Source organism: Gossypium raimondii, chromosome 3 (genome assembly GCF_025698545.1).
Source record: "Gossypium raimondii isolate GPD5lz chromosome 3, ASM2569854v1, whole genome shotgun sequence".
Lineage (NCBI taxonomy): Eukaryota > Viridiplantae > Streptophyta > Magnoliopsida > Malvales > Malvaceae > Gossypium > Gossypium raimondii.
The window spans coordinates 43,713,270-43,729,042 of record NC_068567.1 but is presented as its reverse complement, the minus strand read 5'-3'; positions in this window follow the sequence as shown (position 1 = coordinate 43,729,042).

The window sequence follows — 15,773 nt, the reverse complement described above, 5'->3', positions numbered from 1 at the left end:
AGGAATAAACAAAGAAAATGATGAAGAATATAATGGAGAAGAGAAATAAATTTTGTATAGAAGAGAGAAACACTCTTTCTAATAAACTTTTCTTTTTTATTTCACACACTCTACAAATGCTTCATCACATATAGGAGTTGTAAGTGACTATTCATCTACATCACTTCAGTGCTATAGGAGTTGTGACTATTTATCTTCATCATTTAAATGCTATAGGAGTTGTGAGTATTCATCTACATGCATGTGTGTAACTCTTCATCTTCAAGTCTCTTCACATTTCTAACTCTTCATTTTCAAGTCTCTTCACATACCTAGAAACTACATAATTTATTTTGTGTAAGATTAATTTAATTATGTGCCAAAAAAAACTCCATCAAAACCTAGTTCAAGAGACTCCCCCTTCAACAAAATCAACATTGTCCAAGGCCACCAACATTTCAAAGCATCACCTACTGCAATATTCTTAAACAACCCTTTAACCCCATGATAGAACAAAATCCAATCATTTCACCTTTCATTAGCTATCAATTAGTAATTCGAGTCCAGCAAAATTCAACTTTTACGGTCAGGGAAAAGATATTTGAGAACGTTGACAGCTGCCAAAAAAATTAAACGACAAAGCCGAATGCAATTGGTCAGGTTGGGTCAGGTCAATCCCTAATTCGATTTGAAAAAAATTAATCTAGGCCTATTTTTGGGTCAGTTTACCTATTTTACCGTTCAATAAAAATATATATATACACTTAAATTTTGCCATAATAAACCTTGTTAACTTATTGGAGAATTTGAGCTCACCTTACTGGTGAGATGCAAAGGGAGCTAAAATCTCCTGTTGCAATTTTTTTCATCTATAAAATTGTAAAACATAGCTTCTTTTGCATACAAAGAGAACTTCATTTGAGAAAAGAACTCCACAAATCAAGAATATTTTCCTTACTTTAAACATTAAATTGGCGGTGTCCGCAAGTATATAAGTCAAATTGTGATATAGAAATGTTACAACGGAACACCGATAAGTATTTCGAGGATCGTACCCAAGGGATTGTAGATTGGAGAAATTATTATTAAATCAATTAAAAAAATAACTATTAATCTAATCGAGTTATGAATTAGTAGCGTTAATCCAAATTAAAATATTAATTAAACTAATTAACCTAATGGAATTTTCTATTCCTAGTGTCAACAATGCGAGCTTCTAGCCTATGATCGATTGAATCCCTAATTATCTAATTAAATAATTAATTATCCTTGATTGAGTTATTTATCACCGTTAGCTAAGAATACCCTTTTGGTCTCATCTTCACTAAGGATTACCACCTAAGTCACCCTTCCAGTCTCTTCTGAGGCATACGAATACCCTTCCAATCTCACCGTGTGGCACAAGTTATACACGACAGGATACCTTTCCAGTCTCACCTGTCTATATATTCTATTAGGGGCATCACTCCCTAATATACTAAGTACTTTTGAATAAACAACCACTTTCAGATAAATAATTACTTAGTAGATGAATCAGTTTAATAACCGAATCATGCAAGATATAAGAAAACACAATAATCTATTCTAATATTTATACAACGTTTAATTGGCTAAATCAACGAAATATAAATAATAAAAAATAGAAGAGAAGAGTAAAAAGAATGTTCATTGATAATATATCGAAGCGCGAATTCGAAGCAATCTCCGTCACAATTGTCTTCACATCGGAATAGAAAAGTTCTGACTAAGAAAACATAAAAAGAAAATACAAAGAAAACTGAATGAGAAAAATTGTATTTGATGGATGGATGCCCTAATTTGTGTACAAAAGCCACTTATTTATAAGCTAAAATATGTACACTTTATGCCCGATATGCCCGATATGCCCTCGATACTAATAATTGTTCGATATCAAACGATATCTTAAAATTTGGACAAACACAACTATTGGTGTCATCATTGCTTGTGACCCACTTTCAGGCTATGACTCAACATATGTTGCTATGGCTCAACACAAGAGCTATTATGGCTCAACATAGGCTGTTATGGCTCAACATAGGCTACGTGTTGTGCCATAGACATTGCATGTCACGCCATAACAATCTTTTTGTGGCTTTGGACATTCATGTCATGCTTTTGTAGCTTGGGAAGCTTGTGTAACACTCATCCCAAGCTCCTACATCAATTGGGTCTAAAATTAAGCACCCTGCACACTTAAATACACAAATTAAACCCACTTAAGGCCTGTGCTAGCCTAATAGGTTACTAACACCAAAAAATGTGTCAAAAACACTTATTTTATTAACTTTTACTACTTAGCTACTAAATAAAAACATGTAATAATTAATTATAAAACACCTAGAAAACAAGCTCCTTAAATGTGAAATATACCAAAATGACTACTACATTTGAAGTTAGGTCAAATACCCCCATACTTAAGTCTTTACTTGCCTTCAAGCAAACCAAACAAAAACAACAAGAAAAAAAGAACTAAAACAACTAAACTGAAAACGGGAAATAACATGCAAAAAAAGAAAATGTACTTGAGCTAGCTTGATACAGGAAATTGGATAGAAATATATTAACAAGATAATGTAAATAAACATATAACTCTAGCATGATATACAATTGACTCACAATTTCTAAAATTAGACCTGTTAGTTCACTAAATTACAAAGAAAACAAATAAAAAAATGTTAAGTATAGGTTTCCATCAAAATCAATATATAAATATACAATTATATTCAAATGAATATAAGAAATAAAAAATCAAAACTTGACACAATTTCATCCACATAAAGTACTACCTAAGTCACATAGAACTTTTTGACTTGTAACATTCTACGGCTTAGGTTGGTCCGGATTTCAAGAATAGGCTCGACAAAATGCTAAGCACGAAAGTAGTTTGGCACGTTATATTATCCCCGATACTCTCCTGAGTATACATGTAGCTCACCGCCTTATGTTCACTTCTCTCACCTTCCTTATTTCTCCCTTTACTAAGGCATAGTATAGTATTCACGAGTACAATCATCCGAACTTGATTTTTTTCTAAACAAATTTGAGCTCACTTTTTTTCTAACTCACTTTGTTTTTATTTTTTTATTTCTCGAGATTTTCTTGATTGGAATTTTGCCTTATTTTTCTACAAGCTCAAGAAATCTTATACTCACTATACCATACAATTCCTTAGTTCACTCTTTTTTTTTTCTTTTCAAACCCCTGTGATGTATCTACCTAATCAATATCAATGGTCAAATGTCTAAATCCGTGCAAGGACTAAGAAATTAAAGGATCAAATAAAATATTTGTTAGGCTAAAGGTTTCAATTATGGTTCATCGAGAAAATGGATTAAGGTTCAAATTAGGTACTAGGGAAAATATTTAAGAGATAGCCTTTTGGCTCGAAATTTATCTACTAAACAACGCCTTAGGTCGTCCCTAGGTAATTCAATGCATGGATTAAATCGGCCAAGTCTATCAATTTCTACAACATATATAATTCAATTAATCATGCATGGTAGTTATATATCTATTTATCATGTTGTATACTTAACATCTTAAATCTATTCAAAGTGTAATAAAGTGAACTAATTAGTCTAAAATTAGAAAATTTAGTATTTCTACAAGCTTAAGCACATGAAAACACACAATACAAATGAAAATTTTTAAAACTATTGAAAACAAGAAAAACAAAACAAAATAACAAAAAAAATTAAAAGTTTTCGTAAGTCACCCCGACACTTTATTCGGTACATTGTCCCTAATATGTACTAAAAATTAAAGGAAAGATGTTACCTGATTGGCGTGATTAGTGCAGCAAAATTGGTGGGATTGAATCTTCCTTGCGGTGTTAGCTTGATATTATAGTGTCATCAAAAGTATGGGGTTCCTACAGAGAAAAATTAAACACAAACTATATATATAATAAAATAAAATCCTAATTTAACTAACTAAAAAAATAAAAATCATTCAAAATTAAAATAAGTCTTAAAAATATAAATAAAAAATACAAATTAAAGATGTTTAGAATTAGTTAGAATAAGGCTCTGACTCCTTGTTAGCTTCGTCTGAGTTGCCCTCTGAATCTGGATTTTCTTCGCGATCTTCTTTAGAGTTTTCCATTAGATCCTCCTCTAGATTTTCTTCTACCTTTATCTTGCTGGATTTTGTCCTTGCCTCGTATTTTTCTGTTGGGAATTGAGGCAGCCTCTACCCATTTTTTTGTGCATAGTCCTCATAGATTGATCTCGCTTGTTGCATCCATCGAACTATTGACCGCCTCTGGACATACAAATGTCTAAAGTGTGACTACTACTATAAAATAAAAATTTATGAGGTTGTATCCGCAAGTATACGGGTCGAGTTGTAATATAGATTTTACAACGAAGTAGGTGAGTACTCCGAGGATCGTACTTAAGGGAGGCGAATACTAAATCAATCTTAACCTAAACAATTAAATTTCTAATTAATACTTTAAGTCAGTTATAGTACGAGAGTAAAATAAGAAATATTATTTTAGGGTTTTTAAATTAATAAAATAACATAACAGAATTAAAATTGCAAGAGATAGAGAGAAATAAATTGAATCAAATCTGATGATGGGTGATTAGCTTGTTTCAGCAATCTCACTCAACTGTCGTCTCGGGTTCTTCATCAATCAACTAGTCGTTACCCTGGCAGGATCTTCTGATCATCCACTAAAATAACGAGTCAGCAGTAACTACTTATCTTCTGACCTCATAGTCTAGACTGGTTTGGGGTGAAGGTGTTCACGAATGAGAAATACCAATTTTGGGTTAATTCCCACCTTAATGACTTCTCAAAGTTGTCAGTCATAGGGTTTGTTTCATGTTCTTCCTTTCCCAAATAGTTGATTTGTTGAATAACCCTACAAAACAGTTAAAAGATCATGCTTCCACTCGCTAATCCCCCATAGAAGGATTAGTTTCTTATGGTTTTCATAAACAACATGGAATAGATGGAAGAATTAAACATAGATAATGGATTGAAATAAAGAGTTTAAGAAAAGCTTGATTGATATTGATAATAAGCACGAATCCACAATAGTCGATCTTCTTTATTACTCAAAACTCTTGAAAGAAACAAAAAAAAAAATAAACTAAAACTATAAAAACCTAAAGAAAGAAGGAAAACAAAACTTAAACTTAAAGAGAGAATCTAAGCTAATGGAATGTGTCCATAAAGTGTGCCAAAAGAGCCCATTTATAGCCTTCAGGTAGCTGTCGTCCTTAAATCCTAGGTTAGCTAGCATTCCTGAGCTTTAAGTTCGATTGTGTAGACCAAAATTCCCCTCCTTCATGTTTTATTCTCGTCATAGAGTTGATGTCGCGGCACACCAGGGCCTGTGTTGCGACATAGCAACCAGTATGCTCCTCTACAGCCATCTTCAGGGATATGTCGCGACACCCTTAGTCTGTGTCGCGACATCGAAGGTAGTTTCTCACTTTCTCTATTCTGCTCTCTATATTACGACATCGAATCTCCTATGTTGCAACATAGCATCCAGTATTGACCCGAAATGCCTTCTAATAGTCTCCTACACACTCACGAAGTACGTTAGCTCTCCCTTAAGCCTCATTCAGCCCTTAAGGTTAATAAAGGACTCAATGTGCACATTTTATTAAATGCAAATAAAACTAAAGAAACTTAATTAAAACATAATGAAAATGCTTGTATTCAATCTCCTTAAATGTGAAAACTAGTTTAATCTGGTACACCGAATCACGATAGATCAACTATCCATTTCGAATCTGGCAATAATGTCTCTCTTAGATATTATTTTACTTTGATGGTCCTATTTTATTTTCGATTTCCCACCAAGTGTTTTATGCTCGGTTCTCGTACCAGATGTTCTGTTGGTTATAGGTTGTGTTCTAGTCGTCTCATTAGTACCCTCACTTGTTTACACAAGGTTGTTACTAAATGTGGAAAGAGTAAGTTGACTTTTTTTTCTTGACACAATGCAACATGCGCCGGTAGATCCATGTACTGACACATACTCTTTCTTTCTATAATATGACATATGGTAATGTAACTTGGAAAGTATCTATGTTAGACATGTCTGAGGCTAGGCAAACTTGAGTGTTGATAAATTGTAACCACATTCTTACCCTCAGAGTTAGTTGTTCTTACGGGAATGATGTCAGGAAATTTGTTCCTAAATGGCATCTTCATTCTTCTTATTCATACATTAGAAGGTTACGTATCTCCTCTATATTCTCTCTCGAGAAATATATTAGATTTGTCTTTTGTACAAAATCGTAGAGAAATAAAAGGATATCATAATAGCTCGTTATCTCGGGAGGTGAGATGGCAAATTTTTTACCTTGAATGAAGACCCGCAATCATGGTAAATCCAATTCTCAAGTTGGGTCGATCTCCCTTAAGGCAGTGTAAAATTTCTGCACAACTAGCATACAGGCTCATCCCTTTGGGATGACACAGAACCGAATTACCTCTCTCATTTCGTTGTTTAACAAAAGAAAAGACTCAAAACCTTTCTCCTAAAGAGGAGATTTCTGTCAAATGTCCCGCAGATGAATTCCAAGCTACTTTTCACAAAGTTATTTGAAGTTATCAACTCCCGATTCAGCATCTAAAAGGTTGCTCCTCATCATTTTAGGACTATGAAACAAGTGAAAGGCAGAGAATTCACGAAATCTCAAAGAATAGAGTAGCGAAGAGTGTTTGATTGCTTGTGGAGGCTTGGAAGATGCGTCTTCTGATAAGGACAATATATAAAGGCCATCTGGGGCTTAACTTGACGTGCAAACTAGGGGCATATCTCTGAAGATTACATCGAACTAAGAATGAAATGTTTCCAAAAATAGGTTGCATTTCTTGCCATACAGAAGGCACTGCACGACACGTAATGAATTTTTCCCTTATATTTACTTCAAAGTGTGCATGTCCTGCCGTAAAATGTGTATGGCGTGACACGACAATGTATTCTCAAATTTTCTGGTTCAAGATGGGTGTGTCGCGCCATGAGATTGTTATGTGATGATATAACTTTGATTTGGCCTTTTTGAGACTTATCAAAAGCCTTTGGTTGTCCGTGCTTAAGCCCAAATTGCTTCTAGCTCCTCCGTTGCTTCTGGAAACATGTTTTCTTCTAGATCTAACATAAAATTAAAAATCTAAATCCTAAAATATAACTAAAAATAAAAACAACGAAAAATAAAATTTGAAATAAATAAAATTTAAAAGCGTAGTATTTTTCAAAGTTAGGACAATCTATATCGCCCCCGAAGAAGTTCCAGTTGGTCCTTAACACTTTGATCTGTCGTTTGTTCCACTATTGATAAATCTAAACCAGAACCTTCGGTCGATTCCAATGATATTGTTTATCTTTGATCGGTGCGACATCCACATCACGAGTCACTTGGTGCCGAATCAGAGCCAACCCTAAATCATTTTTCGGGTTATTATTGCCTCAAGCTTCCTCCCCTCCATGTCGCGAGAAGCTTTTGTTACCTAAGCTTTGTCTTTATCATCGAACGAGAACGACATGAGCTCATCGATTTCTTCGATTGACACCTCCTTTGTTATGGCCAAAAAGTATTTCGACTCGACTACTGTTTCTTTCATAATCGATTAAAGCTCATTTACCTCTAATTCTATTGCTACTTATACTACTACATTTACAATTATGTTAATTGGATCGGAGATGTCTTTGACTATATTCAGTTCATCCCTGAATCCAGTTCCAAACTCTTGTTGACTTTCAAGATTTAATTTCGGATGGTTGTTTGTAAAACATTGGTTCTTTGGATTGGAATTGGAGACATCATGTATCACCTTTTCCAATTGAGTACTTTCTTGGGATCTTTGCCAAAAGAATTCCTCTAATTGATCCAATTGTTGTTGGATTCTTTTTTATTTAGCTTGGAATTCTCACTCGCAGATTTCTTGTTCAGAAGTATAGTCATACGGATCACAAGGAGTTTCGATTAAAAAGTAGGGAAATTAACAAGCTAGTAAGATTATTAGCTTCTCTATGTATGTAAGAATAGGTAAATAAAGTTATGGACCTTCAAAACCATTTTAGGGGTTCTATATGCTCATGAAAGTTGAAGCTTTTAAGATGAAGTGCAAGTTTAACCAGTATATTTTTTGTTGTAAAGCTTAGCTACTAGGAGAATGGAAGCTTTGGCAATCAGGAAGTCTAAGCTGAGGAGATGACAAAACTTTAAGTGAGTTTCTAAAACTTTGAACATGGATGTTCTGATCTAAGTTGTTTTAATTTTCCATGGTTGCATAAACATGAAATTTGATGATATGTGCATGCATTGCATGACTGTGGGAAAAGCCTCAATTGGATAGATGGAGTTATGATGGGAAATGGGGAGTAAACCTATTAGATACCGCCATGGGCAAAGCTCCAGGCCTTACAGAGGTAACACTGTGGTGTTCGAGCATCATGGTTAGGTGGTGTAAAGGAGGTAATTGGAGGGGGTTTTAGGAAATAAGAACCATGGAAAGGTATTTATCGCGACAGTGGTACCAACTGGACCTTTGAGGCAACACCGTTATGATGGTATATGACGTAAGACCATAGATGAAAAATGCTATGATAGTCTAGTATGAGGTACGTAGCATAAGACCATTGATGAGAGATGCTATGGCAACATGGTGCAAGGTATAAGGTATACGGTATAAGACCATAGATGAAAGATGTTGTGGAAGCTAGGTATAATTAGTAAGACCATAGATGAAAGACTCCATGACATCCATAGAGATAGTCCGCACAGAAGAGATAGTCCACTAGGACAGTAAACACAGAATAGAGATAGTCCATTGGGATAGTAAACACAGAGCTAGTCTACCGGGAACATAAACACGATGTAAGTCCAATAAGATAAGGGAAACTAAGTTAGAAAGGTTTACGACCATAGCTCAGCTATGACAACCCATAGAGTTTGCAAGGACCTCATGCGCGGGGTATAGTGCCAGTGCGCTAAGCATGAGAAAACCACGCAGGTGGAAGAAAAGTTAAAAGCAAGTGAAAGTATGGCAAATGAAACAAGAGGAATCGTCCAAAAATAATGAAAGTGGTAAGGATAAATGTGAAATTCAACAAGGTATAGGTGAAGACCGAACAAAAATTAGAGGAAAATAGACTGTGCGAGAGTTTTCCTTATTATGGGACAGTAAGAGGGAAAAATTATTCGAGGCTCGCAAGCAAAGATTCATCATGAAGAGCGGCCAGGGGTAGCTCAAAAGAGTTGTACGTGAGAGGAAAATCTCATTGAAGGGATGGAAAGTTTACTTCTAGGAGAAGGATTCTATCTAAGGGATAGAATGTCATTGAAGACTATTTCTCTTTAAGGAAATTCTAATGCAGGTACACCAACGCAAAGATAGCCCATAAGGAGGAAACGAGCAAATGGGATGGCAAGTTCATATAATCACAAGGACGATAACCTATTGGTTCATCGAGTAAGATTGATCTTCATTTATGGGATAGGAGTGTCCCCAAGTAAGGGCTCGTGTGAGGGGCAGATTACTAGAAGTAATCCTACCACTGTTACTAATAGGATGGGACAAGAATGGGTTCGCCAGAGTGGTGAAATCCACTGTGAGTCAACATAATATAGAAACGTCAATAAGTCCTTTGGGACTATGGTATGGAAAGAGGTACTCTGCCAAGGACTATTCTAACCAGGAAAGCCCATCTGAAAGGTATGACCTAAGTATCCTTGGGCAAGGAGCTAGGAAATTTACCATAGAAGTCATGGAACACCCTATATGTAAGGTGTATGAAAGGAAGGAAACATGAGGAGCAAGGATTGAACTTGCTTATGGCGAGTTGTCTAGATTACAAGCAAGTAAAGAGTTTGACCAGATGAAGGCCTTATAGTAAGTCGAGTAGCTCAGAGGATCGAGTAGAGTTTGCCACTTAGATAAAGAACATTCACCTTGAGTGAGCAGGGAATAAATTTATGTTTAGTTTAATTTACATTTGTTACCCTCGTGCGATAGGGTTAATTCATGGTGTCGTAAAGGAACTCACTAAGTTCATTTGAAGTTACAATAGTTTATTGATGTTCATAGGATTTGTGAGGATAATCGAGGACTTAGAGGAGGGATCCAACCAGATAGTGACAAGATCAGAGATTGTAGACAGTTAGAGTCATACATGTAGAAATGGGGTACCATTAGAGGCTTCACCTCAATAACAAAAAAAAACGAAGCTAGATAATATCCCTAAAATTTGGAATTTTAGGATAGATAGCCCTTAGCTAAAATTTTTAGAGTTATTTTGTATACAAATAGTCTGTATAGAGATAGAAACCTTGTGAGAGCAAGATTTTAGATAAACTTGAGGCTTTTTCTATAAGAAGTATTATTGTATCTATATAGTCTATTTTATAACAGTTAGTCAGTAGAATTTAGGATAAGTTAATTAGGTCCATTTGTGATGCTCTGTACTCGAATCGGACATATGGGTCAAGTTAGGGGTGTTACAACTTTAGTGGTATTAAAGCTAGGTTTAGTCGATCCTCTTAACCTAGATGATTGGAAAGAAGTACCCCTATGTTGATGTGATCACAACAACATCATGTTATTGAGCCTCTAATCAGAGTTAGACCCAATCACCCAATTCAAAAGGGTCAAGATGGTTTGGTCTAATTTAGGCTTTTGAAGGAACAAAAGTTCTAAACAAACATTTCTTCTTAACTAAAGGTGTTGGGCCTAAGGGGGCTGTAACACCTTATACCAGGCCTAGTCGTCAAGCCCAAATTCAAGAAGCCACACCACTGTCTCATGTCACATATGAGTGAAAGTTCTTTATAAACAAAGCTTCTACTATTTTAGTATTCGTATAAGTTTTAAGTCAATTATACCTGTTATTTATCAATGTTACATTCTAACCATTCATCAAATAGTCATATAATAATACTTAAACATGCGTAAGGTACATTTAACAAGGTTTCCAAAACTTGTCCGTAGGTATCAATACTGACACTTAGGTGTAGATATTTTCCCTAAGTGGTATCGATACCATTTTCATATTCATGGAACTAAGCATATTAAAAATATGTAATCCTTATAAACAGAATCAAAACTAGCAAAATATACAGAAATAAACAAGGCTATAACAAGTTTACAACATTGTATTTTTCCTATTAGTAAATAAATAAAGAACACCCACAGGATAACACTAAACTGGCTTGAATCACCACTTGAAAAACTACACCGCTCACACCAGTTCGCAACTAATCTACAGTGAGTAAAGAAGGGAGTGGGTAAGCTTAACAAGCTTAGTGAATGATTAGAATAACTATATCACAAACATATCATCATGCATCCTCAAGACAACCATTTAAGTACAGTTACAATAGTCCAATGTCTAGTGTCGTAGAGTACCTAACCATGCTTTATCTTCCAATTTTTTTACATAGCACTTACATATTCATGCAAACATATGTCATGTAACACACATATTTAAACATGCATATATCACAGTTCTCTCAAATCACATATAATGATAAATTGGCAATATAGCACATACTCCATTAAGCATAAAACATGTTCCACACAGTTACATATAATATAATAGATTGGCACTTGAGTTATGAAACATATAGTGAACTCTATCATCACTCACTGGATACATGGATCTCCAACACGCTGCATAGACTCATAGAGTCAACCATGTCCCAAAAGTGTAGTATAAAACTAATACTCTCATTATTTCCCCTCACATGTCTCGTTGAATGGAGCTTCGCTCACATTCCCTTATCACTCCAACATATCATTGGGCCTCAACACCCCAAAATTACTATACATATAGGTGAGTACTCACAATCCTATGGCATGCCAACTATATCCAACTGTTTCAAGATCATAAGGCCAAAATATTTGAAAAAGTAATCACATATCACTTACCAATTATCCGTGCACTATCACTGCATGTTAGCATCTTTTGCAAAACACTATCGCAGTCATTTAACATATTTATATATCATGTATACATTTTCACTTTTCAAAATAGTCACCATATCCATATATCACATGTTTGAGCTTCTCATTACCATGCACAATTTCATAATCACATAAGCACAAAACCACAAAATGAGTATAGATACAAGAAAACTTACACTCAGAATTTAGAGTAAAGACCATAGATGAAAGATGCTACGTAAGCCAGGTATAATGAGTAAGACCATGGATGAAAGACTCTATGGCATTCATAGAGATAGTCCGCTGGGATAGTAAACACATAACAGAGATAGTTCACTGGGTTAATAAACATAGAAATAGTCCACTAGGATAGCAAACACGGGGTAAGTCCGATACGACAAAGGAAAAGAGGTAAGAAGGGTGTAAGACCATAGCTTGGCTATGGAAACCCATAGAGTCCTCCAGGACCACAGTGTATATTGCCAGTGTGCCAAGCATGAGAAAACCACACATATGAAAGATGAGTTAAAAGGAAAGTGTAACTATAACAAGCGAATCATAAGAAATCTGCCAAAAATGATGAAAGCGGTAAGGATAAATGTGAAAGATTACGAGGCATGGGCAAAGAATCGATAAGAATTAGAGGAAGATTGGTTGTGCAAAAGCTGGCCTAATTATGGGAAAGTAAAAGGGGAAAATAATTTGAGGATCACAAGTACGAATCCTTCATGAAAAGCCACTGGGGGTGGCTCAAATAAGTTGTACGCAAGAGGCAAATCTCATGGAAGAGATGGAAATTTCATTTCCAAGATAAGGATTCTGTCTAGGGGATAGAATAACTGTTAAGACTATTCCTTTTTGATAAAAGTCTAATGCGGCTACACCGCTGCAATGGTAGCCAGTAGGGAGGAAAGAAGCAAGTAGGATAGAAAGCTCATATTGTTGTAGGGATGACAACTTGTTGGTTCAACGAGTTAGACCAATCTTCATTTATGGGATAGAAGAGTTCCCAAGTAAGGACTAGTGTGAGGGGCGGATTGCTGGAAGTAATCCCACCACTGTTTCTAATAGGATGGAACAAGAATGGGATCTCCAAAGTGAAGAGGTCCACTATAAGTCAGCATAATACGAAAACGTTAATGAGTCCTTTAGGGCTATGGTATGGAAAGAGGTAGTCCACCAAGGACTGGCCCGGCCAAAAAATCCCGTCAAGGCAAGTATGACCAAAGGATCCTTAAACAGGGAGCCAAGAAAGTTATTACCATAGAAGTCATCAAACAGCCTGTATGTAGGGTGTATGAAAAGAAAGAAAGAAGAGGAGCAAGGATAAGACTCGCTGATATGAAGAGGTGTCCAGATTACAGACAAGTAGAGAGTTCGACCAGAGGAAGGCCTTATAATAAGCTAAGTAGCTCGAAGAATCGGGTTGAGTCCACCATCCTTATAAAGAAAACTCTCCTTAAGCGAGCAGTGAGTGAATTTATGTTTATTTTAATTTACAATTGTTACCCACGTGCGATAGGGTCAATTCATAGTGCCATATAGAAACTCACTAAGTTCATTTGAACTTACAAGAATTAACTGATGTTCACAGGACTTGTAAGGACGATCGAGGATGCAGAGGAGGGACCCAACCAGATAGTGACGAGATCAGGGATTGTGAATAGTTAGAGTCATGCACATAGGGAGGGGGTACTGTTAAAGGATTCTGTTGGATTTAGTGCCCTTAGTGTAATATATTTGTTTGTAAACTTGTAATTTTTTTGAACAAATTGGTTAATATAACAAATTAATTGAGTACATTAATATACTTTGTATAATTATCCTAACATGGTTTTTTCACGCGAAGAAAAATGGAAGCAAATGTTGCTCATTGGTTGTCTAAATGTTTAACTAATACTAAGCGGTATTACATGGTTGGATTGTAGTACGAAAAGACAACTTATATTAGTAGATGAACCTATACATTTCCTTAGTCTTATCAGAAATGAGTGGATGACTTGAGGAGATGCATTGTCTTGGGCATCGGAGCAGATGACTCCCAAAAGACGGAGACATAGATATGACTGAATGGACTGACAGTTCATCGGAAAAGACCCAAGGAGAATAGGTTTTAAATATGTTTATGAATTTATTCACTTGTGACATTCGTAGTGTGGCATACCTAAATCCTTAGTAGATGGCGGAGTATGTATGCGTGACTCGTACACTTTAATGTAAGTAAAAGCTTGAGCTCAAATAGATAAGGAAATGAAAGTTGGTGCATTGGGTGTACGGCATTTGTAGTATAAAGTGTCATTCAAAATAGTGGAATTCATAGCCTAAAAACATGGGTAAATGATATCTTCTCATTGGCATTACATGGTTGATGAAAAGTAAACGTGGCCACAGGTCGTCCATCTTTATGATGGATGACTTTATCACTATTTGATAGTGATTGACTTTTCTTGAAGGAAGATGTATGATTACCATGAGATAAAATAGAATCATATTGAGAGAAAGGATATTATTGCAAAGAGATCAAGCATATCCTCTGAGGGTAACACACTTATGACAAGTTCATTGGACAAGCACTGAGTAGTTGCTTTCATAATGGTATGTCATTTGTAACACCCCAAACCCAGTCTAAACATTATGATCGAATCTGGCGATGTCACATTGTAACACCCCTTACCCATATTCGACACCAGAATAGGGTACGAGGCATTACTAGAAGACATACATTTGCATATATATTAAACCGAGTTACAAAATTTAATCTGAATTAAAACTTTCAAATTATTAACGTGCTTTTATAATTCTTTACAACATATCCTTAAAATATTATATTTAATCATGTAATTTAAAGCTTCATTTCCATTTCATTCAATTCACAATTTCTCATGTTCACAATTCAAATCAATTTCTCAATCTTGATATAAATTACGAAATACCAAAATTCGGGGACATTTTGGTAATTTTCTATTTTCCTCAATTTCCACCCAATCTTGATATAAATTAATATTTCATTCAATTTATTAATTTAAATAATAAAACAATTCATTTCATGCAATTTGGTCACTTTTTGACATCTTTACCAATTTACCCTTAAAATATTACTTTTATTCAATTTATCCTTGAACCTAAAACATGCAAATTGACCATTTTTAATGAGAACTCATGCAAGTTGAATAAATCATTTATTTTCCTCCTCCTCCTCTCCATTCCACATCCTTAATGTATATAACATGCTTATATGTAACGTTATCTATAATTTCATTATTTATTTGATCATTCAAGGCTGTCCACTTGAGTCACAGTCACTAAATTATTTATATATTGATCTACAGAACTCCAAATTAAGATCCGCTAAATTCCTATGAAACTAGACTCACATATATTCTTACCATAATATTTTCATAATTTTTGGTTTATCCAATAAGAACATTTTATTCTTTAAATTCATCCTTATTCTGCTGTCTGACAGTTCTGACTCTTCTTCACTAAAAATTAATTATCTCCTCGTACAGGATTCAGATGATGTTACCGTTTGTTTCTCTTGAAAATAGACTCATTAAGTATTTTAAAAATATAAATTTAAGCCTCTAATTATTCTTATTCAATTTTTTATGATTTTCTAAAGTCAGAATAGGGGAACCCGAATTCATTCTAATCTTGTCTTACAAAATTTATTATATCTCATGATTTACAATTCCATTACTTACACCGTTTCTTCTATGAGGAACTAGAATTAATAAGATTTAATTTCACATTTTTTTCATCCTCTAATTCGATTTCCACAATTTATGGTGATTTTTCAAAGTTAACCTACTGCTACTGTCCAAAACTGTTTTGGTGCAAGATGTTGATTACTAAGTTTA